This window comes from Schistocerca gregaria, chromosome 1, assembly GCF_023897955.1.
Source record: "Schistocerca gregaria isolate iqSchGreg1 chromosome 1, iqSchGreg1.2, whole genome shotgun sequence".
NCBI classification, from domain to species: Eukaryota; Metazoa; Arthropoda; class Insecta; order Orthoptera; family Acrididae; genus Schistocerca; species Schistocerca gregaria.
Window position 1 is genome coordinate 134,743,446 of NC_064920.1, and position 20,580 is coordinate 134,764,025.

At 46.0% G+C, this 20,580-nt stretch overlaps 16 non-coding genes across 16 annotated transcripts; all 16 read left to right on the plus strand.

Moving 5' to 3' along the window:
* Positions 1-121: 121 nt before the first annotated feature.
* Positions 122-194, plus strand: Trnar-ccu (transfer RNA arginine (anticodon CCU)). The gene has a single exon. It is a non-coding gene; the product is annotated as a tRNA-Arg (tRNA).
* Positions 195-696: 502 nt separating this feature from the next.
* Trnar-ccu (transfer RNA arginine (anticodon CCU)) lies at positions 697-769 on the plus strand. The gene has a single exon. It is a non-coding gene; the product is annotated as a tRNA-Arg (tRNA).
* Positions 770-1,271: 502 nt separating this feature from the next.
* On the plus strand, positions 1,272-1,344 carry Trnar-ccu (transfer RNA arginine (anticodon CCU)). The gene has a single exon. It is a non-coding gene; the product is annotated as a tRNA-Arg (tRNA).
* Positions 1,345-1,846: 502 nt separating this feature from the next.
* Positions 1,847-1,919, plus strand: Trnar-ccu (transfer RNA arginine (anticodon CCU)). Its single transcript has one exon. It is a non-coding gene; the product is annotated as a tRNA-Arg (tRNA).
* A 6,868-nt stretch (positions 1,920-8,787) lies between these two features.
* On the plus strand, positions 8,788-8,860 carry Trnar-ccu (transfer RNA arginine (anticodon CCU)). Its single transcript has one exon. It is a non-coding gene; the product is annotated as a tRNA-Arg (tRNA).
* Positions 8,861-9,362: 502 nt separating this feature from the next.
* On the plus strand, positions 9,363-9,435 carry Trnar-ccu (transfer RNA arginine (anticodon CCU)). The gene has a single exon. It is a non-coding gene; the product is annotated as a tRNA-Arg (tRNA).
* A 502-nt stretch (positions 9,436-9,937) lies between these two features.
* On the plus strand, positions 9,938-10,010 carry Trnar-ccu (transfer RNA arginine (anticodon CCU)). Its single transcript has one exon. It is a non-coding gene; the product is annotated as a tRNA-Arg (tRNA).
* Positions 10,011-10,512: 502 nt separating this feature from the next.
* On the plus strand, positions 10,513-10,585 carry Trnar-ccu (transfer RNA arginine (anticodon CCU)). The gene has a single exon. It is a non-coding gene; the product is annotated as a tRNA-Arg (tRNA).
* A 502-nt stretch (positions 10,586-11,087) lies between these two features.
* Trnar-ccu (transfer RNA arginine (anticodon CCU)) lies at positions 11,088-11,160 on the plus strand. The gene has a single exon. It is a non-coding gene; the product is annotated as a tRNA-Arg (tRNA).
* A 502-nt stretch (positions 11,161-11,662) lies between these two features.
* On the plus strand, positions 11,663-11,735 carry Trnar-ccu (transfer RNA arginine (anticodon CCU)). Its single transcript has one exon. It is a non-coding gene; the product is annotated as a tRNA-Arg (tRNA).
* A 502-nt stretch (positions 11,736-12,237) lies between these two features.
* Positions 12,238-12,310, plus strand: Trnar-ccu (transfer RNA arginine (anticodon CCU)). Its single transcript has one exon. It is a non-coding gene; the product is annotated as a tRNA-Arg (tRNA).
* Positions 12,311-12,812: 502 nt separating this feature from the next.
* Positions 12,813-12,885, plus strand: Trnar-ccu (transfer RNA arginine (anticodon CCU)). Its single transcript has one exon. It is a non-coding gene; the product is annotated as a tRNA-Arg (tRNA).
* A 502-nt stretch (positions 12,886-13,387) lies between these two features.
* On the plus strand, positions 13,388-13,460 carry Trnar-ccu (transfer RNA arginine (anticodon CCU)). The gene has a single exon. It is a non-coding gene; the product is annotated as a tRNA-Arg (tRNA).
* A 502-nt stretch (positions 13,461-13,962) lies between these two features.
* On the plus strand, positions 13,963-14,035 carry Trnar-ccu (transfer RNA arginine (anticodon CCU)). The gene has a single exon. It is a non-coding gene; the product is annotated as a tRNA-Arg (tRNA).
* A 502-nt stretch (positions 14,036-14,537) lies between these two features.
* Positions 14,538-14,610, plus strand: Trnar-ccu (transfer RNA arginine (anticodon CCU)). Its single transcript has one exon. It is a non-coding gene; the product is annotated as a tRNA-Arg (tRNA).
* A 502-nt stretch (positions 14,611-15,112) lies between these two features.
* Trnar-ccu (transfer RNA arginine (anticodon CCU)) lies at positions 15,113-15,185 on the plus strand. Its single transcript has one exon. It is a non-coding gene; the product is annotated as a tRNA-Arg (tRNA).
* The last annotated feature ends 5,395 nt before the right edge of the window (positions 15,186-20,580 follow it).

The window sequence follows — 20,580 nt, forward strand, 5'->3', positions numbered from 1 at the left end:
TGAACACAAGAAAGGCTCATGCGACGTCCTGACTCTCTGCAGACGTAGGGGAGCGCACCAGGAAGGGTAAACTTCGCAAGTGTTCATTTTAGCAAGCACACCGCCAACACCGCTCCAGCCAGCCTCTGTGGCCTAATGGATAAGGCATCGGTCTCCTAAACCGGGGATTGTGGGTTCGAGTCCCACCAGAGGTACACGTTTTACTCACTGGGGCAAAATCTCTCTCACCACGTACAGATGTAATAGTTGAGAAAGTTGGCCTTCCTGAGTGTTTACAGGTATCCCAGATATCACGAAGATATGAAAATATGCACTTACTGACTAGCTGAAACGAAACTACGGCCATTATCAATCGAATTCTTAGCTGCGAAAATGTTTCGAAGCGCGATGGCGCTGCGAAAGGAAACGCTATTTTAAAATTACTTGTTGCTAAACAGTATGACACATATGAATAGTCAGTCAACTGTCTTGTGTGCAGGACTTGGAGTTCAGATACGCTACAGCCTAAGGCGGCAGGTATAAGAATTGCCAGCAGAAAGTAGGTGCATGGACTTCGATACATCTGAGTATGTACATGAACACAAGAAAGGCTCATGCGACGTCCTGACTCTCTGCAGACGTAGGGGAGCGCACCAGGAAGGGTAAACTTCGCAAGTGTTCATTTTAGCAAGCACACCGCCAACACCGCTCCAGCCAGCCTCTGTGGCCTAATGGATAAGGCATCGGTCTCCTAAACCGGGGATAGTGGGTTCGAGTCCCACCAGAGGTACACGTTTTACTCACTGGGGCAAAATCTCTCTCACCACGTACAGATGTAATAGTTGAGAAAGTTGGCCTTCCTGAGTGTTTACAGGTATCCCAGATATCACGAAGATATGAAAATATGCACTTACTGACTAGCTGAAACGAAACTACGGCCATTATCAATCGAATTCTTAGCTGCGAAAATGTTTCGAAGCGCGATGGCGCTGCGAAAGGAAACGCTATTTTAAAATTACTTGTTGCTAAACAGTATGACACATATGAATAGTCAGTCAACTGTCTTGTGTGCAGGACTTGGAGTTCAGATACGCTACAGCCTAAGGCGGCAGGTATAAGAATTGCCAGCAGAAAGTAGGTGCATGGACTTCGATACATCTGAGTATGTACATGAACACAAGAAAGGCTCATGCGACGTCCTGACTCTCTGCAGACGTAGGGGAGCGCACCAGGAAGGGTAAACTTCGCAAGTGTTCATTTTAGCAAGCACACCGCCAACACCGCTCCAGCCAGCCTCTGTGGCCTAATGGATAAGGCATCGGTCTCCTAAACCGGGGATTGTGGGTTCGAGTCCCACCAGAGGTACACGTTTTACTCACTGGGGCAAAATCTCTCTCACCACGTACAGATGTAATAGTTGAGAAAGTTGGCCTTCCTGAGTGTTTACAGGTATCCCAGATATCACGAAGATATGAAAATATGCACTTACTGACTAGCTGAAACGAAACTACGGCCATTATCAATCGAATTCTTAGCTGCGAAAATGTTTCGAAGCGCGATGGCGCTGCGAAAGGAAACGCTATTTTAAAATTACTTGTTGCTAAACAGTATGACACATATGAATAGTCAGTCAACTGTCTTGTGTGCAGGACTTGGAGTTCAGATACGCTACAGCCTAAGGCGGCAGGTATAAGAATTGCCAGCAGAAAGTAGGTGCATGGACTTCGATACATCTGAGTATGTACATGAACACAAGAAAGGCTCATGCGACGTCCTGACTCTCTGCAGACGTAGGGGAGCGCACCAGGAAGGGTAAACTTCGCAAGTGTTCATTTTAGCAAGCACACCGCCAACACCGCTCCAGCCAGCCTCTGTGGCCTAATGGATAAGGCATCGGTCTCCTAAACCGGGGATTGTGGGTTTGAGTCCCACCAGAGGTACACGTTTTACTCACTGGGGCAAAATCTCTCTCACCACGTACAGATGTAATAGTTGAGAAAGTTGGCCTTCCTGAGTGTTTACAGGTATCCCAGATATCACGAAGATATGAAAATATGCACTTACTGACTAGCTGAAACGAAACTACGGCCATTATCAATCGAATTCTTAGCTGCGAAAATGTTTCGAAGCGCGATGGCGCTGCGAAAGGAAACGCTATTTTAAAATTACTTGTTGCTAAACAGTATGACACATATGAATAGTCAGTCAACTGTCTTGTGTGCAGGACTTGGAGTTCAGATACGCTACAGCCTAAGGCGGCAGGTATAAGAATTGCCAGCAGAAAGTAGGTGCATGGACTTCGATACATCTGAGTATGTACATGAACACAAGAAAGGCTCATGCGACGTCCTGACTCTCTGCAGACGTAGGGGAGCGCACCAGGAAGGGTAAACTTCGCAAGTGTTCATTTTAGCAAGCACACCGCCAACACCGCTCCAGCCAGCCTCTGTGGCCTAATGGATAGTTGCGAGTCAGCCGCCGAGCGGGACGGACGTGTGGCGGAGCTGGACGTCTGGCTGTAGTAAGCACAGGCTGAGTCGCTGCGTTTGAGGTTAGTGGTGCTGCTAAGCCGCTATTCGTGTTGCACTTGTATTCATGAAGTTCTAGAATGAATAGGTCGAATTATTTGAGGAAAGACACAATCAAGTTTACTTTCGATCGAAATTTCGTTCGACCTAAAGCATTTGAAATTAAAGCATGGTTTATCGAAAAAGTATTGATTAACGGTGATGATGTTGTCGGAGTTTATCTCTCGTTTGTGACAAATGCTGTGTATCTGAAGATGAAAAGTCCAGAATTATGTAGTTCCATTGTGGATCGTTGCGGAGGTAGCGTGAAGTTTAATCATTCTGATGGGAATGTGAGTGACGTTGCTGTTAGTCATGCTGGGTACGGGATTCGTACGATCAGAGTGTTTGAGCTCCCTTTTGAAATTCCGCCCGAAGAACTTAATGTTGCCCTTCGGCCTTATGGCAGAATTATTTCCAATGTGGCAGAAAGGTGGTCTGAAGCTCATATGTTTCCTGTCTTGAACGGCGTACGGCAAATTAAGATTGAATTACAGAAGCATGTCCCCTCTTATCTTAATATTTGTGGGTATCGTGCTTTGATTATCTATGATGGGCAACCGCGGACTTGCGCTTTATGCAATTCCACGGAACATATTCGTGCAGAATGTTCACGGAGGCGTGTCCCGCAGTTACCGCGTGACGAGATGCAGAGTTCCGGCCCTGTTGTTGGTATGAAGTTGTCATACGCTGCCGCTGCTGACTTCCGCAGCCGAGGCGAGTCGGTGCCGCCTGTGCGCGGGGAGCCTGCTGCCTCGCGGGCGGTTGTCGATGATACTCCGGCTTCCAGCTCTAGATTTGCGGATGGTCTGCCGATCAGCTCCGCGCCCCTCGAATCTATGCCGACGCCAACTTTTTCCAACTCTCCCACTGTGGTTGCTCGTTCTTCCGCGGACTCGGCCGAAGATCCCCAAATACCCGCAACGGAGGTTTCCTTGCGTCGTCAGGATTCCCACCAACGTGAGGATATTGCCACTAGCTTCCGAGGAGTGGACGCTCCAGGCATCCACTCTGCGGGAACTATGAACGAAGATAGCAATCTGGACATTGGTTTCACGTTGGCGCCCACAGAAGACACTTGCGTCAAGGAAACTACAACGAGCGATAGTGTAGAATTGGAGACTGGGTTGCTACCAGTGGGAGCCATGGAAAAAGATGCGCCTCCTTCTGCCGTTGTGGAATGCGATACGCGGACTTTTGTCCGAAAAAAGGAACAGGCGACGTCAGACGTATCATCCGGTACTTCTCCTGACAGGTCGCAAACTTCATCTCCTGCTAGATCGCCGAAGAGATCTTCGAAGAAAGGCAAGAAGAGGAGATTGGCACACAAAGCAGCAGAGAGTTTAGCTCCTGCATTGCGGGAAAAGTTAAAACATTTAAGGGATAATGAACGACTACGAGAACAATGCCCAGTAGCACGAGTTAACGAGTGTACTGAAGCGGAGATGAGTCGTGCCGATGCAGATGATCTTCAACAACAACCTCGCGCACCGCTTGGCGTCGCAGGTTTGCAGACCGGCACTACTATGGATTTAGACCGAACTGTCTCAGGAAAAGGACTTGATTGGGCCGATGCCCAAGAAGATCGCACCGACCACGGAATGGAGATGGACCTGACACATGCTAGTGGCATTTAAATTTTTTTTTTTTTAATGTCTATTTTTCTTTCTGACAGACAGAATGGAATGGTACAGACGTGACTCTGCATGGGGTATACTTCATTAGCCAATTTCTTTTACCTGCACCTATGCCAACGGAACTGACATATAATGTGACCACGATCAATATAAATCGGATTCGCAGTGAAACGAAAGTCGCTTCTTTAAAAGATTTCCTTTACCAGTCGGATACTGATATAGCCCTCCTACAGGAATTTAATGTCCACAACTTTTATGTCCCAGGTTTTCAAGAGATTTTAAATATTGCACCGGAAGCCACATGTGGGACTGCGATCCTTGTCAAAGATGGTATTGATGTGAAGGATATCTGTCTGTTAGAAAATGGGAGGGGCATCAGTTGTAAAATTTTTACTACTACTGTTTTAAATGTATATGTCCCCTCTGGTAACAACGCTAGAGATGATAGGGCTAATTTTTTTAAGAACGATATGGTCTATTTACTTAAGGGGAATCCGGCGGAAGCTTTAATCGGTGGTGACTTTAATTGTGTACTTCACAAAAAGGATCAGCGACCAAATTTTAACTTCTCCAGGGAACTGGCGGCTTTGGTGACAAACATGAAGTGGACAGACGTGTGGGAAAGCAAATACCCCACGTTAGTCAAATTTACGTACATCAGTAGTCGCTCGCAAAGCAGAATAGACAGAATATACGTCACAGCAAACCTGGAAAATAAAATCAGTAGTATCGAAGTAATTCCCACTACCTTTTCGGACCATCTCGCAGTGAAATGCAGCATTCGGTTTCAGAAGCAAGGAACGTATTGGGGTCGCCCCTTATGGAAGCTGAATACCCATATGTTGTTCGAGGGTGCCCTATCAAGAACAGTAGCGGAGGTATGGCAGGCTGCTCTACGTATGCGCCATAAATACAGCTCTCGCCTTGCGTGGTGGACCTCATGTGCTAAAAAGAAATTGAGATCATCCCTAATAGCTTACGGGAGGGAGCGAGCGATGTGGTCTCGCAATACCGTTGAATTTTACTATACATGCTTAAGGGAACTATCAGCTCAGCAGATGACTGATGAGGTTTTCATTGAAATAAAGAAGATCAAGGCTCACCTCATAAGTCTCAAGCGACAACAGCTGGAGGGTTTAAAAATTAAATCTCGTGTCCCGACAACGGTGGAGGACGAAAACGCATCGCTGTACCACTTACTCGAACATGAAAGAAATAGAAGACGAGCGTTTATTGCTTGTCTTAGAGTGGGCGATAACCGGGTGCTGACGGAACACTCTGACATTTTAAATGCAGTTTATGGATTTTATCGTACGTTATATACTGATACCCGGTATAATCTAGACTGTGCGAACGATTTGCTACGAACTACAGGTATCGACAACGTTATCAATGACGAGGACAATGTGTCCCTTACCACTGCGATCACATGTGAGGAGGTGTTTGATATACTTAAATATTCGCCTACCCGTAAGTCCCCAGGGCCTGATGGCTTGCCTGTAGAGTTTTATTGTAAATTTTGGCCTCTCATCGGTAATCAATTCACAGAAGTGATAAATGAAGTGTTGCAAGGTGTTACTGTTCCACGCGAGTTCAAAGAAAGCGTAACTGTGCTAATACCAAAGGGAAGGAACGCGACAGTTAAAGATCTCAATCAATTGAGACCAATATGTTTGATGAACTCGGATTATAAAATAATTGCACGTGTACTGAAGGAAAGACTGAGACCTCTAATGGAGAAGATCATAGGTGACCACCAAACCTGTCTCTCGGGGCGGAATATTTTTAAAACTGTTTGTGAATATAGGGATGTCTCTGCAATTTTTGCAACGTCATCCTCACCAGGAGGCCTTGCCTTTATCGACTTCTCAAAGGCTTTTGACAGGGTCAACCACTTATTTTTGTTCAGAACGTTGACCTATGTGGGTTTTAGTCAACATTTTGTGCAAGTTTTAATTAACATTGTTGAAGGCATCCAAACACAAGTGTCTGTAAATGGGCATTTCACTCCACCCATTGAAATTCGCAACGGCGTCCCGCAGGGAAGTCCTTTGTCAATGCTCCTGTATGTTGTTGCACTGGAGCCTTTACTAAGGAGACTCGATGTCGATCTTGAGGGCATCACGATATCTGGCGTTAACAACGTCACCAATGCATATGCTGATGACGTTGGAGTGGTTATTCGTAGTAACGAAGATTTAGAGAAATTAACTACGAATATTCAGATCTTTTGTGAAGCTACAGGCGCTAGGGTTAACGAGGTGAAGAGTTCGTTTTTAAATTTTAAAGGTCTTCAAGATGTCCGTTTGGAATGGGCACGCTCCGTCGATCGTCACACCGCTCTGGGTGTCACCTTTTACCGATGTCCGCTTCAGACCATGACCTACAATTGGAAGAAAGTACTGGATATAATCAGAGGAGCCACAATACTCAATCAGACCAGACATCTGAACATTAAACAACGAATCAGAATAATTAATTGTTCCATTTTATCAAAAGCTATATATATAGGTCAAATATTGCCAGTTTCGAAACCCATTGCCAAACGTATAATGAGTATCATTTGCCGATTTATATGGACAGGGAATATTTTTAGAGTAGCAGTCGGTACAGTTACGTTACCTTCCGCTGAAGGTGGCCTAGGTTTAACAGATATATGGCGGAAGACTACGGCGTTATATATAAAGAGGACCCTACAAATTATAGAAAAACATCCACATAGTATTACAGCCAGGCTGTATCGACTCCTACAGCCAGAAAATTTACGTCCACCCATAAATATAGGCGGAATTAATTATAAATTGAAATATATTCGCCAGTTCTTTTTAGAGATTAGCTACATGGACAGTATTGTCACGAATCCACAATCAAGGAATTGCAGGAAATTAATGGAACTCTTAACAACGGAAGAACATGTCAACAAAATGGAGTGCAGATATCCCGACAAAGACTGGAAAAGAATTTGGAAAAATATTAGTAATCGTGAACTGTCTTCCGACATTCAGGCAACCTGGTACCGAGTTGTTAATAACGTAGTTTCCACTAACGAAAAGTTGCACTCCATTGGTCTTAGTGACACGATTGTGTGCACCCGATGTGACGCAGTTGACACATTGATCCACCGCTTTCTCTGTGGCGGATACGCCGAAATATGGAGGGGACTCCAACGGCGGGTAGCCTTTATAACCAGAACTGTTAGTACTGAGATCAATGTTGAAAAATTACTCTTCCCCGATGGTGTTTTCTTCCCTGTCCAGAAAACCAATGCTGTGTTGTGGTTGTTTGGCAATTATGTACATTACGTTATATCTGAACACGGCAATGACCGTGTTTTAGAATACGAATTATACGAACGAGCAAAATATTATCAGATATGTACGCGCAGGGACCACAAAAAAACTTTTGGTAACATGTTACACATTCTGTTTCAGAGACAAGGGATTGGATAAACATCTTAATAGCCCTCGTCTACGAAAAATGTAGTCACAGGCCAAAGTAGGGGATCGCTATTGAGGGTGAAGTACGGTGGGGACTTCGTGTGCCCCAGGGCCGCTACGGTAGCCGTGAAGGCCTCGGACAGAACCCCGAAACGGCACTGCGGCTTCACACTTACTGCTGGATGAACCCCATATCTCCAGCAACTACTTTCATCTATGATGATTTTCCAGGATCTCGGTAATATCGGAAGGTGGTTTCGTTGCACACAATGCAGTGGAAGCTTCTTGCACGTGTTCCTCAGTTACAATCTTTCTATTTTTGTTTAATTTTTTTTCAGTATGAATCAAGAGTGACAATTTATTAATTCCCAAGAAGCCTTAATTTTTCAATTTTCAGTTCTACAGAGGAGAAGCCTCACATGGCGAAGAAGCCAAACATCATTTCATTTCCCTAACTGTCACAGTAAATTTAAAAAAAAAATCAGTCGATATAGCATAGAAGCTCGCCGAAGAAGGCATAAAACGAGAGCGAATGGATGGGCTGTGTGGGGAGAAGGGAGGCCCAAAAAAAAAAAAAAAAAAAAAAAAAAAAAAAAAAAAAAAAAAATGGATAAGGCATCGGTCTCCTAAACCGGGGATTGTGGGTTCGAGTCCCACCAGAGGTACACGTTTTACTCACTGGGGCAAAATCTCTCTCACCACGTACAGATGTAATAGTTGAGAAAGTTGGCCTTCCTGAGTGTTTACAGGTATCCCAGATATCACGAAGATATGAAAATATGCACTTACTGACTAGCTGAAACGAAACTACGGCCATTATCAATCGAATTCTTAGCTGCGAAAATGTTTCGAAGCGCGATGGCGCTGCGAAAGGAAACGCTATTTTAAAATTACTTGTTGCTAAACAGTATGACACATATGAATAGTCAGTCAACTGTCTTGTGTGCAGGACTTGGAGTTCAGATACGCTACAGCCTAAGGCGGCAGGTATAAGAATTGCCAGCAGAAAGTAGGTGCATGGACTTCGATACATCTGAGTATGTACATGAACACAAGAAAGGCTCATGCGACGTCCTGACTCTCTGCAGACGTAGGGGAGCGCACCAGGAAGGGTAAACTTCGCAAGTGTTCATTTTAGCAAGCACACCGCCAACACCGCTCCAGCCAGCCTCTGTGGCCTAATGGATAAGGCATCGGTCTCCTAAACCGGGGATTGTGGGTTCGAGTCCCACCAGAGGTACACGTTTTACTCACTGGGGCAAAATCTCTCTCACCACGTACAGATGTAATAGTTGAGAAAGTTGGCCTTCCTGAGTGTTTACAGGTATCCCAGATATCACGAAGATATGAAAATATGCACTTACTGACTAGCTGAAACGAAACTACGGCCATTATCAATCGAATTCTTAGCTGCGAAAATGTTTCGAAGCGCGATGGCGCTGCGAAAGGAAACGCTATTTTAAAATTACTTGTTGCTAAACAGTATGACACATATGAATAGTCAGTCAACTGTCTTGTGTGCAGGACTTGGAGTTCAGATACGCTACAGCCTAAGGCGGCAGGTATAAGAATTGCCAGCAGAAAGTAGGTGCATGGACTTCGATACATCTGAGTATGTACATGAACACAAGAAAGGCTCATGCGACGTCCTGACTCTCTGCAGACGTAGGGGAGCGCACCAGGAAGGGTAAACTTCGCAAGTGTTCATTTTAGCAAGCACACCGCCAACACCGCTCCAGCCAGCCTCTGTGGCCTAATGGATAAGGCATCGGTCTCCTAAACCGGGGATTGTGGGTTCGAGTCCCACCAGAGGTACACGTTTTACTCACTGGGGCAAAATCTCTCTCACCACGTACAGATGTAATAGTTGAGAAAGTTGGCCTTCCTGAGTGTTTACAGGTATCCCAGATATCACGAAGATATGAAAATATGCACTTACTGACTAGCTGAAACGAAACTACGGCCATTATCAATCGAATTCTTAGCTGCGAAATTGTTTCGAAGCGCGATGGCGCTGCGAAAGGAAACGCTATTTTAAAATTACTTGTTGCTAAACAGTATGACACATATGAATAGTCAGTCAACTGTCTTGTGTGCAGGACTTGGAGTTCAGATACGCTACAGCCTAAGGCGGCAGGTATAAGAATTGCCAGCAGAAAGTAGGTGCATGGACTTCGATACATCTGAGTATGTACATGAACACAAGAAAGGCTCATGCGACGTCCTGACTCTCTGCAGACGTAGGGGAGCGCACCAGGAAGGGTAAACTTCGCAAGTGTTCATTTTAGCAAGCACACCGCCAACACCGCTCCAGCCAGCCTCTGTGGCCTAATGGATAAGGCATCGGTCTCCTAAACCGGGGATTGTGGGTTCGAGTCCCACCAGAGGTACACGTTTTACTCACTGGGGCAAAATCTCTCTCACCACGTACAGATGTAATAGTTGAGAAAGTTGGCCTTCCTGAGTGTTTACAGGTATCCCAGATATCACGAAGATATGAAAATATGCACTTACTGACTAGCTGAAACGAAACTACGGCCATTATCAATCGAATTCTTAGCTGCGAAAATGTTTCGAAGCGCGATGGCGCTGCGAAAGGAAACGCTATTTTAAAATTACTTGTTGCTAAACAGTATGACACATATGAATAGTCAGTCAACTGTCTTGTGTGCAGGACTTGGAGTTCAGATACGCTACAGCCTAAGGCGGCAGGTATAAGAATTGCCAGCAGAAAGTAGGTGCATGGACTTCGATACATCTGAGTATGTACATGAACACAAGAAGGGCTCATGCGACGTCCTGACTCTCTGCAGACGTAGGGGAGCGCACCAGGAAGGGTAAACTTCGCAAGTGTTCAGTTTAGCAAGCACACCGCCAACACCGCTCCAGCCAGCCTCTGTGGCCTAATGGATAAGGCATCGGTCTCCTAAACCGGGGATTGTGGGTTCGAGTCCCACCAGAGGTACACGTTTTACTCACTGGGGCAAAATCTCTCTCACCACGTACAGATGTAATAGTTGAGAAAGTTGGCCTTCCTGAGTGTTTACAGGTATCCCAGATATCACGAAGATATGAAAATATGCACTTACTGACTAGCTGAAACGAAACTACGGCCATTATCAATCGAATTCTTAGCTGCGAAAATGTTTCGAAGCGCGATGGCGCTGCGAAAGGAAACGCTATTTTAAAATTACTTGTTGCTAAACAGTATGACACATATGAATAGTCAGTCAACTGTCTTGTGTGCAGGACTTGGAGTTCAGATACGCTACAGCCTAAGGCGGCAGGTATAAGAATTGCCAGCAGAAAGTAGGTGCATGGACTTCGATACATCTGAGTATGTACATGAACACAAGAAAGGCTCATGCGACGTCCTGACTCTCTGCAGACGTAGGGGAGCGCACCAGGAAGGGTAAACTTCGCAAGTGTTCATTTTAGCAAGCACACCGCCAACACCGCTCCAGCCAGCCTCTGTGGCCTAATGGATAAGGCATCGGTCTCCTAAACCGGGGATTGTGGGTTCGAGTCCCACCAGAGGTACACGTTTTACTCACTGGGGCAAAATCTCTCTCACCACGTACAGATGTAATAGTTGAGAAAGTTGGCCTTCCTGAGTGTTTACAGGTATCCCAGATATCACGAAGATATGAAAATATGCACTTACTGACTAGCTGAAACGAAACTACGGCCATTATCAATCGAATTCTTAGCTGCGAAAATGTTTCGAAGCGCGATGGCGCTGCGAAAGGAAACGCTATTTTAAAATTACTTGTTGCTAAACAGTATGACACATATGAATAGTCAGTCAACTGTCTTGTGTGCAGGACTTGGAGTTCAGATACGCTACAGCCTAAGGCGGCAGGTATAAGAATTGCCATCAGAAAGTAGGTGCATGGACTTCGATACATCTGAGTATGTACATGAACACAAGAAAGGCTCATGCGACGTCCTGACTCTCTGCAGACGTAGGGGAGCGCACCAGGAAGGGTAAACTTCGCAAGTGTTCATTTTAGCAAGCACACCGCCAACACCGCTCCAGCCAGCCTCTGTGGCCTAATGGATAAGGCATCGGTCTCCTAAACCGGGGATTGTGGGTTCGAGTCCCACCAGAGGTACACGTTTTACTCACTGGGGCAAAATCTCTCTCACCACGTACAGATGTAATAGTTGAGAAAGTTGGCCTTCCTGAGTGTTTACAGGTATCCCAGATATCACGAAGATATGAAAATATGCACTTACTGACTAGCTGAAACGAAACTACGGCCATTATCAATCGAATTCTTAGCTGCGAAAATGTTTCGAAGCGCGATGGCGCTGCGAAAGGAAACGCTATTTTAAAATTACTTGTTGCTAAACAGTATGACACATATGAATAGTCAGTCAACTGTCTTGTGTGCAGGACTTGGAGTTCAGATACGCTACAGCCTAAGGCGGCAGGTATAAGAATTGCCAGCAGAAAGTAGGTGCATGGACTTCGATACATCTGAGTATGTACATGAACACAAGAAAGGCTCATGCGACGTCCTGACTCTCTGCAGACGTAGGGGAGCGCACCAGGAAGGGTAAACTTCGCAAGTGTTCATTTTAGCAAGCACACCGCCAACACCGCTCCAGCCAGCCTCTGTGGCCTAATGGATAAGGCATCGGTCTCCTAAACCGGGGATTGTGGGTTCGAGTCCCACCAGAGGTACACGTTTTACTCACTGGGGCAAAATCTCTCTCACCACGTACAGATGTAATAGTTGAGAAAGTTGGCCTTCCTGAGTGTTTACAGGTATCCCAGATATCACGAAGATATGAAAATATGCACTTACTGACTAGCTGAAACGAAACTACGGCCATTATCAATCGAATTCTTAGCTGCGAAAATGTTTCGAAGCGCGATGGCGCTGCGAAAGGAAACGCTATTTTAAAATTACTTGTTGCTAAACAGTATGACACATATGAATAGTCAGTCAACTGTCTTGTGTGCAGGACTTGGAGTTCAGATACGCTACAGCCTAAGGCGGCAGGTATAAGAATTGCCAGCAGAAAGTAGGTGCATGGACTTCGATACATCTGAGTATGTACATGAACACAAGAAAGGCTCATGCGACGTCCTGACTCTCTGCAGACGTAGGGGAGCGCACCAGGAAGGGTAAACTTCGCAAGTGTTCATTTTAGCAAGCACACCGCCAACACCGCTCCAGCCAGCCTCTGTGGCCTAATGGATAAGGCATCGGTCTCCTAAACTGGGGATTGTGGGTTCGAGTCCCACCAGAGGTACACGTTTTACTCACTGGGGCAAAATCTCTCTCACCACGTACAGATGTAATAGTTGAGAAAGTTGGCCTTCCTGAGTGTTTACAGGTATCCCAGATATCACGAAGATATGAAAATATGCACTTACTGACTAGCTGAAACGAAACTACGGCCATTATCAATCGAATTCTTAGCTGCGAAAATGTTTCGAAGCGCGATGGCGCTGCGAAAGGAAACGCTATTTTAAAATTACTTGTTGCTAAACAGTATGACACATATGAATAGTCAGTCAACTGTCTTGTGTGCAGGACTTGGAGTTCAGATACGCTACAGCCTAAGGCGGCAGGTATAAGAATTGCCAGCAGAAAGTAGGTGCATGGACTTCGATACATCTGAGTATGTACATGAACACAAGAAAGGCTCATGCGACGTCCTGACTCTCTGCAGACGTAGGGGAGCGCACCAGGAAGGGTAAACTTCGCAAGTGTTCATTTTAGCAAGCACACCGCCAACACCGCTCCAGCCAGCCTCTGTGGCCTAATGGATAAGGCATCGGTCTCCTAAACCGGGGATTGTGGGTTCGAGTCCCACCAGAGGTACACGTTTTACTCACTGGGGCAAAATCTCTCTCACCACGTACAGATGTAATAGTTGAGAAAGTTGGCCTTCCTGAGTGTTTACAGGTATCCCAGATATCACGAAGATATGAAAATATGCACTTACTGACTAGCTGAAACGAAACTACGGCCATTATCAATCGAATTCTTAGCTGCGAAAATGTTTCGAAGCGCGATGGCGCTGCGAAAGGAAACGCTATTTTAAAATTACTTGTTGCTAAACAGTATGACACATATGAATAGTCAGTCAACTGTCTTGTGTGCAGGACTTGGAGTTCAGATACGCTACAGCCTAAGGCGGCAGGTATAAGAATTGCCAGCAGAAAGTAGGTGCATGGACTTCGATACATCTGAGTATGTACATGAACACAAGAAAGGCTCATGCGACGTCCTGACTCTCTGCAGACGTAGGGGAGCGCACCAGGAAGGGTAAACTTCGCAAGTGTTCATTTTAGCAAGCACACCGCCAACACCGCTCCAGCCAGCCTCTGTGGCCTAATGGATAAGGCATCGGTCTCCTAAACCGGGGATTGTGGGTTCGAGTCCCACCAGAGGTACACGTTTTACTCACTGGGGCAAAATCTCTCTCACCACGTACAGATGTAATAGTTGAGAAAGTTGGCCTTCCTGAGTGTTTACAGGTATCCCAGATATCACGAAGATATGAAAATATGCACTTACTGACTAGCTGAAACGAAACTACGGCCATTATCAATCGAATTCTTAGCTGCGAAAATGTTTCGAAGCGCGATGGCGCTGCGAAAGGAAACGCTATTTTAAAATTACTTGTTGCTAAACAGTATGACACATATGAATAGTCAGTCAACTGTCTTGTGTGCAGGACTTGGAGTTCAGATACGCTACAGCCTAAGGCGGCAGGTATAAGAATTGCCAGCAGAAAGTAGGTGCATGGACTTCGATACATCTGAGTATGTACATGAACACAAGAAAGGCTCATGCGACGTCCTGACTCTCTGCAGACGTAGGGGAGCGCACCAGGAAGGGTAAACTTCGCAAGTGTTCATTTTAGCAAGCACACCGCCAACACCGCTCCAGCCAGCCTCTGTGGCCTAATGGATAAGGCATCGGTCTCCTAAACCGGGGATTGTGGGTTCGAGTCCCACCAGAGGTACACGTTTTACTCACTGGGGCAAAATCTCTCTCACCACGTACAGATGTAATAGTTGAGAAAGTTGGCCTTCCTGAGTGTTTACAGGTATCCCAGATATCACGAAGATATGAAAATATGCACTTACTGACTAGCTGAAACGAAACTACGGCCATTATCAATCGAATTCTTAGCTGCGAAAATGTTTCGAAGCGCGATGGCGCTGCGAAAGGAAACGCTATTTTAAAATTACTTGTTGCTAAACAGTATGACACATATGAATAGTCAGTCAACTGTCTTGTGTGCAGGACTTGGAGTTCAGATACGCTACAGCCTAAGGCGGCAGGTATAAGAATTGCCAGCAGAAAGTAGGTGCATGGACTTCGATACATCTGAGTATGTACATGAACACAAGAAAGGCTCATGCGACGTCCTGACTCTCTGCAGACGTAGGGGAGCGCACCAGGAAGGGTAAACTTCGCAAGTGTTCATTTTAGCAAGCACACCGCCAACACCGCTCCAGCCAGCCTCTGTGGCCTAATGGATAAGGCATCGGTCTCCTAAACCGGGGATTGTGGGTTCGAGTCCCACCAGAGGTACACGTTTTACTCACTGGGGCAAAATCTCTCTCACCACGTACAGATGTAATAGTTGAGAAAGTTGGCCTTCCTGAGTGTTTACAGGTATCCCAGATATCACGAAGATATGAAAATATGCACTTACTGACTAGCTGAAACGAAACTACGGCCATTATCAATCGAATTCTTAGCTGCGAAAATGTTTCGAAGCGCGATGGCGCTGCGAAAGGAAACGCTATTTTAAAATTACTTGTTGCTAAACAGTATGACACATATGAATAGTCAGTCAACTGTCTTGTGTGCAGGACTTGGAGTTCAGATACGCTACAGCCTAAGGCGGCAGGTATAAGAATTGCCAGCAGAAAGTAGGTGCATGGACTTCGATACATCTGAGTATGTACATGAACACAAGAAAGGCTCATGCGACGTCCTGACTCTCTGCAGACGTAGGGGAGCGCACCAGGAAGGGTAAACTTCGCAAGTGTTCATTTTAGCAAGCACACCGCCAACACCGCTCCAGCCAGCCTCTGTGGCCTAATGGACCAGTCTGCCTGCAGCGGCGGTGGCGAGCGGTTCGTCGTGCTGTGCTTCGCTCTGCGGCTGGCTTTGTTTACATCCGCTGTGTAAGTCTGTGCGTTTTCGCCGGCGCTTCGCAGTAGTTAGATATTCTGTCAACGTTCGAAAATGCAGTAATGGCTCAACTTAGTAGAAAGGACACTCTGAAATTTACCTTTGATCGACGTTTTGCTCGACCTAAATCTTTCGAAATTGAGGATTGGTTAGAGGAAGTTGTTCAAGTTCCGTTTGAAGATACTGTTGGTTTTCACTTGTCAATTGTGAGTAGTGTGATGTACTTGAAGCTGAAAAACCCTGAGTTATGCGAACGAGTTGTCAATAATACCGGTGGTAAGCTTAAGTTTAAACACAGTGATGGAAATATTGGCGCAGTTACTGTCGATCATGTGGGACTTGGTATTCGAACAATTCGAATTTTTGAGCTACCCTTTGAAGTTCCTACAGATGCGATCAATCTTGTTATTGCACCCTTTGGGAAGGTCCTCAGTAATTTTGCAGAAAAATGGTCCGGTGCTCACAAATATCCGGTTTTGAACGGTGTCAGGCAGTTGAAGGTGGACTTATTACGACATATTCCGTCTTACATTAACGTTTGCGGTTATCGAGGTATCGTCATTTATGATGGTCAACCACGAACGTGTGCAGCTTGCAATTCTCCAGGTCATATTCGTTCTGAATGTATTCAAAGACGTGTTGTGCAGCTGCCGACAGGTGAACCGGTGAAGTCCGCGGAGATGACTATTTTGTCCACCACTTACGCTTCGGTGGCTCGCGACCAACCGACCGACCAACTGCCCATGGATACCGAAGTAGACATTCGCCCCCAACCAACCCTTCCTCCAACGGCCGAGCAACTTGTTGACATTTCTGAGCGACAAGAGCAACACCTGAGTGTGAGTGACGTGGTTGATTCCGTAGCGCAGTCCCCGACTCTGTCAACAGAACAAAATTCCACCTCCTCAGAGACGCAGGTCAGGACTGTGACTGCTGAATGTCGTTCCCCACAACCCCACCATGAAATCTCGGATTCCGATGAGCGTTGTCCACCTGCTAAATCCCCGCGGAAGAACAAGAAACGCAGAATCGCCCGCCAGGGTGCGGAAGAGGCGGCGGCGTCGTTGCGGGGAAAGGTGCAGCAAATCATGGACAAAGTCAGTGCAAAATCACCAGAATCCTCCCGACAACAGGCGCTAACTTCTGCACACCTGCGGGATGAAGATCGTGCAATCACGCTAACTGAGCCCTCTCGCGATGCTACCGGCCAGGTGTCTCCCATGTGCAGTGACGATGTTGATCATTGTTTAAAAGAACAACGACAACATCATCCTCTTGCGTCCAAGAACCCCAGCACTATAGACTGGGCGGCGGAACCAGAGGTCGAACACATGGACGCTGATGCAACTGATATTCCAGTCACTTCCCGATTTCCCGAACAGCCTTCTACGGCAGTAGAACCGGCACATGATGATAAGTTACTGGATCCACGGCAGGCAAACAAAGAAGAGGACTCTGACTTCTTTTAAAACGGCGCCGATTCCTTCTTACTCTCGTAAGAGCGTGAATGACTGATCAGCAGGCGTATAAAATTGGTACATTAAATATAAATAAAATCCGCAGTTCCCTCAAACTCGACAACATCGTAGACCTCTTATACGCCGCCGACATTGATATCCTCTTGCTTCAGGAGGTCGCCGACATTGCTTTGAACCACATTCCCGGTTATAATGTGACGGCCAATCCGGGACACGGTTCCGATTTAGGCACCGCTATTCTCACGAAAGAAGGAATTATCGTCCAGAATGTAGAACGACTCATAAGTTGTAGGGGAATTGGCGTGACTATCAATAATGTTAGACTCCTAAATCTGTATGCACCATCCGGCTCAACTAATAGGCGACGCCGAGCGGACTTTTTCAAGGAAGAAATACTTCCGCTTTTTGCAACACAATATGACCACCTAATATTGGCGGGAGATTTTAACTGTGTACTTAACGCCAAAGATCAGACGCCGCATTTCAATAAATCGATTGAATTAGAACAGATCGTCAAGGATTTACGTTTAGTCGATACGTGGGAGCACAAGTTTGGTACAACACCTGGTTTTACTCACGTCACGAATCATTCAGCGAGTAGATTGGACCGCATTTACGTATCGGACACTCTCAGACAGCGAATTTTACAAACTGAGGTCTGGCCAACCAGTTTCTCCGACCATGCGGCTTATATTTGCACGCTGAATTTGGGGAAACAGGAAACCTACCGAGGCAAAGGACTATGGAAACTAAATGTTGCACATTTAGACGATCCTGAATGCAGAGAAGCCTTCACTCGAGCGTGGAATGAAAGTGAAGCCAAATTCAGTACGTACGGCTCGGCATTGCAATGGTGGCTCGAATGCGCTAAACCGAAAATTCGTAAATCCATGATACAATATTCCCGGAATAAGAACTGGTGGTTTAAGAGAACGATGGAGTTTTATTATCAATGTCTTCGAGACTTATATACTCTTGATGCCACTGTGATTGACAACTACCCCCGCATTAAAAGACTGCAAGCAAAAATATTACTTTTGAAACGAAAACAGATGGAAGGTTACAAAATTAGAGGTCGGGTTTCGACTATGGCAAAAGGCGAACAGCCATCCATTTATCACCTGATACGTGAAACTAAACGAGCACGGACAAAGATCTTAACTGAACTACAATCCGAAGACGGCACGATTCTAACTCGGCAACACGATATCAGAGACGCCGTTCAAACTTATTACACTGACTTGATGTCCAATAAACCTACCGACGACGAAGCCCTTGCAGAGTTCCGGAGCAGCTTAACGCACAGGCTTCGCCCTGCGGATGTAGCCGAACTCGTCACCGATGTAACGGAAGATGAACTGGAAGATGTGGTTTTCCACAGTCCAAAAAACAAATCTCCCGGATGTGACGGTCTCCCGGTGGAACTTTATCAAGTCTTCTGGCCACAACTGAAGACAAAGCTGACGGTGCTTTGCAACGAACTTCTCCAACCGGACATGCCCATTCCTCCGCCATTCAGTGAAGGACTTGTGGTCTTACTCCCGAAACGGACGAGCAATAACACCGTCGCAACTTTGCGACCCATTACGTTGCTCAACAGCGACTACAAAATTTTTGCTCGCATTCTCGCAACGAGAATGAAAACTGTGATGCATACCGTCATTGGATCACATCAAACGAGTGTTGGAAAGGACAGAGCTATATATCAGACATTATCAGACTATCGAGATGTGATTTCTGTTGCGGACGCTTGCAAAATCCGATGTGCTATCGTAACTTTAGATTTCGCACAGGCTTTCGACAGAGTGAACCATCCTTACCTTTTCCAGATAATGCAGACTCTGGGTTTTCCTCCGCAGTTCATCAGCATCATACAGAAATTGTTACGGAATAGTACATCCAAACTTGTCGTTAACGGTCAGCCAAGTCGCGCCGTCCCGATAAACAGTTCCGTTAGGCAGGGCTGCCCTATGTCGATGGCGCTGTTTGCCATTGCGATCGAACCGCTGCTAGTCACCTTGACGGAACGTTTACAAGGACTCCACATACACGGGCAGAAGATAGTGTGCCGAGCTTACGCTGATGATGTTACCTTCCTAGCTATGAATGTCAATGAGGTCGAGAGGGGTCTCCTGATCATCTCACAATATGAAAAGGCATCTGGTGCGAAACTGCATTGGACGAAATCAGGGATCATGAACGTTGGGCAAGGCATAGGCGCGATCGGTCATGGCCAGCTTAAAGAGATCACTAGGATGACGTGTCTCGGTGTCGATTTTCGGAACACCATCCGCCACACCATTGCCGCCAATTATAAGCAATTGCTCAACAAAATTCGTGCATGTGCGAAGTTACATAGCGTCAGGAAATTGGACGAGCTTCAAAAGGTTGAATTGGCCAATATTTATATCACTGCCAAAATCAATTATGTGGCTCAAGTTTTGCCCATCCCCACCGATATAGCCAAATGCATGCTGTCCGCGCTTGGACACTTTGTATGTCGTGGCCAGATCTTTAAAGTTCGATATGACACCTTGACACTCCCAACGCGAGATGGCGGACTCAGTCTCACCGATGTACACAAAAAAGCGAAAGCTCTTTATTTCTGCAAAACTTACAAGCTATGGAAACAGTCACCGACCAGTCTGACCGCTCTTGTCCTGAATGAAATCGCACCGACTGATCTTCAACCGCCAATTGATGTGCACCATATACCGACTGCGCTCTACCACTTCAAGAGTTTTCTCTTAGAGTATAGTTATGTCCATACAACAGTCTCTGAAAAGAATTTGACGACAGTTAAGGCAATCTACAACTCCTTTGTGGCAACTAAATCACGGAATGTTATCGAACAAAAATTTCCAAACTACAACTGGGACGCGACGTGGCAAAACATCCACAGCCCCTACTTACCTTCGCAAGTAAAGGCGACGTGGTACGCTGCCGTCAATAGAAAAATCCCGACGCAGTCCAGGCTTCATGCAATTCATTTGCAGGACTCGCCAATGTGTGTCACGTGTAATCTCATAGACAGCGAAGAACACCGTTTCGTCTGTGGTACCACGAAAGATATATGGGGTTACGCCCGACAGAAACTGTCGAGCATCAAGAGGACCTCACCATCTGCGATAACGCCAGCTGACTTTCTCAACCCTGAAGCAATCCCATTTCCCAGGACAAAGCGGAATGCTGTCAACTGGATAATAGGTCACACAGTGCACTATATTTTTAGTACTGGCGATAAGAACAAAGACGATTTCGTTCTATACCTGACCCTGCAGCACAGCATGATCGCACGCGAACGTAAC